The sequence below is a fragment of the Pseudophryne corroboree genome, chromosome 2 (assembly GCF_028390025.1).
Source record: "Pseudophryne corroboree isolate aPseCor3 chromosome 2, aPseCor3.hap2, whole genome shotgun sequence".
In the NCBI taxonomy this organism is placed as follows: Eukaryota; Metazoa; Chordata; class Amphibia; order Anura; family Myobatrachidae; genus Pseudophryne; species Pseudophryne corroboree.
Window position 1 is genome coordinate 821176174 of NC_086445.1, and position 3235 is coordinate 821179408.

The following is a 3235-nucleotide window of genomic DNA, read 5'->3' on the forward strand; positions in this document are numbered from 1 at the left end:
AAAAGGGCATGTCATATCAGCCGTCTGTTCAACTGTTTCCACATCTTGATTCTTTCCAAAGAATTCCTTTAAACGTAACTATCGGTTTAACCGATGTAGATCTACCTTACTTTTAAGACAGTTATGGGGATTTGTAGGAATGAAACTCAACCCCCTCTTTAACACTGACATTTCATCCTGTTTCAGAGTGCGGGAGGACAGATTGAAAATCATTTCTTTGATTTTGCCGCTCGCTTTCCCTTGCCTTTCGCACTGTCGGCCTCTGCGGGTTCTAGATCTCCTGGGCTTTCTATGCATTGAGTGTTGTGATAAAGAAAATCAGTGAATCAGTGATGAATGCCCTCTTGAAGGACTGTCCACGGGTTCCGATTTTTAATATGTTGCCCAAAATTCATAAAGATGCATGCAATCCGCCAGGGAGACCCATTGTCTCTGCAAGAGAATCCTTGTTCTTTTAGGTCTCTAAATTTTTGGACTTTTATTTACAGCCTGTGGTGCAGAATAGATCCACGTATCTCAAGGACACTGCCATGTTTTTGCAGAAACTCAGGGATTTTGACTTGGTTCCTGACAATTGTTGGTTATGTACGGCCAATGTGGTGAGCTTATACACCAACATTCCCCATAACAGGGGCATAGAAGCGGTGCGGCAGCTCATAACCAACAATCCCTTGTACAAGGGCCCTGATATTGATTTCTTCTTGAAATTGCTTGGTTTGGTGCTTGAAAGAAATTATTTTATTTTTAATGATGAATTTTTCTTACAGAGGCAAGGGTGTGCGATGGGTGCGTGTGTCGCACCGACGTACGCCAATGCATTTATGTTTACTGTGGAAGACAAATTCTTCTTTGACAAGAACTATGTTGGTTTCATTCCCCTATATACCAGATTCATAGATGACGTTTTCTTTCTGTGGACTGGAACTCAGGATATGCTTCACAATATGATGAAGGGTATCAATTCCTCAGAACAAAATATTAAATTCACTTATGACATACAGAAAGAGGAAATACATTTTCTGGATGTAGAAGTGAGGATTAGGGATTCTAGATTTGTAACTACAATTTACCAGAAGCCTACTGATTGCAACAATTTATTGCAAGCAGCTAGTCATCACCCTGACTCTCTTAAGAGGGGGCTCCCCTATTCCCAGTACCTTTGGGTGCACCGCATTTGCAGTGATACTGCTGATGAGGCTGTGAAAATGGAAGCCATGACTAAAAAATTCTTAGAGAGGGGTTACCATAATAAAGACCTACAATTAGCTAGATCCAAAGCACTAGCGGCCCCCAAATTTACCACTGATATGCGAACAACTGAGAACAAAATAGACACCTCAATTGTCTGGGTGAATAATTATACAGTTGCCACTAAAAAACTGGTTTCAACAGCTAAGGGGATTTGGCCGATTATCCAATCAGATCCTGACTTACCAGATCTATCTAGACGTAAGCTACTCCCTTGTTATACCAGAGGTAAGAATATTAGGGATTATGTGGTTCATGCTGATATATCAGATGGATCCAAGAAAGGCACTGAGCACTTTATGACGAGAAAACCAGGTAATTACAAGTGTCTAGGATGCACAACTTGCTCCTATCTGGAGACAGGGTCTATATTGTACACCCCCACGCAGGGAGGAGAATCAAATTAAGACACGTACTGACCTGCTCCAGTAAATACATTGTATACTGTATAAAATGTACCTGCAGTTTATATTATGTAGGGAAGACGATTTGCCAGTTTAAAGAATGCATGGCGCAGCACCGCAGTGCCATCAAACAATCACTGGAGGGCAAGAATGTTGACCAGCCGGTCGCTAAACACTTTAAGGCTAGGGGACACTCACTATCTTCCTTGCGATATAAAATACTTGATCATGTCATCGAGGACAGGAGAGGTGGTGATAGGGCCAGAGCGCTCTTGCAATGTGAGGCAAGGTGGATTCATCTCTTAGATACGATTGCCCCTAAAGGTCTGAATGAGATGTTGTGTTGTTGTTTTTTTATGATGACGGCTTTGTATGTGCTGTGATGCCATGCCATTGTACATTACGAAATGTCTTTTATCCCTGATGTTCTGGGTATGTTAACTACTGTGACGTCCTTTGTATATAGTTTCCATGGTGACAGACTCTGTGTTACACATTTCCCTGCCTTCCGCCAGTTGCCGTCTGACAGTGATGACATCAGCGGAAGTACAGGGGGGGAGCCGGGCACCGCTCACACTCGCACATGCACGCTAACTGTTTGTTATAAAGGTAAGCTTTTTGTATATTGTATGTATTGTTACCTGACGAAGGAAATAAAATTCCGAAACGTTGTAAGCAGACTTGGGGTTCCCAATCGTTTCCTGAGTGAGTCCGTGAGTGCCGCCTGTAATTCTGAGATATTTCCCATTAACAAGAGGAGGGCACCCAGCATTGTGCTTTGTTGATTGATTGGAGTGCCGGATATTGTTTTTCATATATATATATATATATATATATATATATATATAGTAGATGGAGATGATGCAGCACTCAGGAGACGATCATCATATGCAAAAACGTGTACTTTTGTTCGACATATGTTTCGGGCCATAGCCCGTAGTCAGGAATAAGTGTACAATGACAAAATACTTAAAGCTTAAAAAGATGCATAGATAACAAATTCTAATTTCAGAAATGCATTAAAGCCAGCATGTTCATTCAGTCCCCTAGGGGACAATGAATCTAATAGATATATCCATTTACATTGTAAACAAAGTCATTTCAGACCTCTGTTACCCCTCCCCCCCCCCCACCCATCGTTGAGGAGGTACATGGTCAATGATCTTGGAATGGATGCTGGTCACACTGTCTCCAGCCCATTGGAAATGATGTGCCAGGGGCTGGTCAGTGGTCCCTGTCTCCAGAGCCGTTCTGATGGCCAGTCTATGATTCACAATTCTCTCCCTAAACTGGCATTCTTTCTTGCCCACATAGTACAGACCACATGAGCAAGACAGAATGTAAACTATAAAACGCAAAGTGCAAGTAAGTGGAAATTTTATAAAGTATTTTTTGCCAGTGTGGGGATGAAGGACAATTGCATTGATCTGCAGGTGGTGCATCCAATGCACTGATAGCAGCCTGCTTTTTTTGTTAAAAAGTGTTGAACATCTGGAGGTTTGTTAAGATCTGTAATATCACATTTGACTAACTGGTCCCCTAAATTTCTACTTCTTGTATAAGCCGGCATGATGCGTGTACCC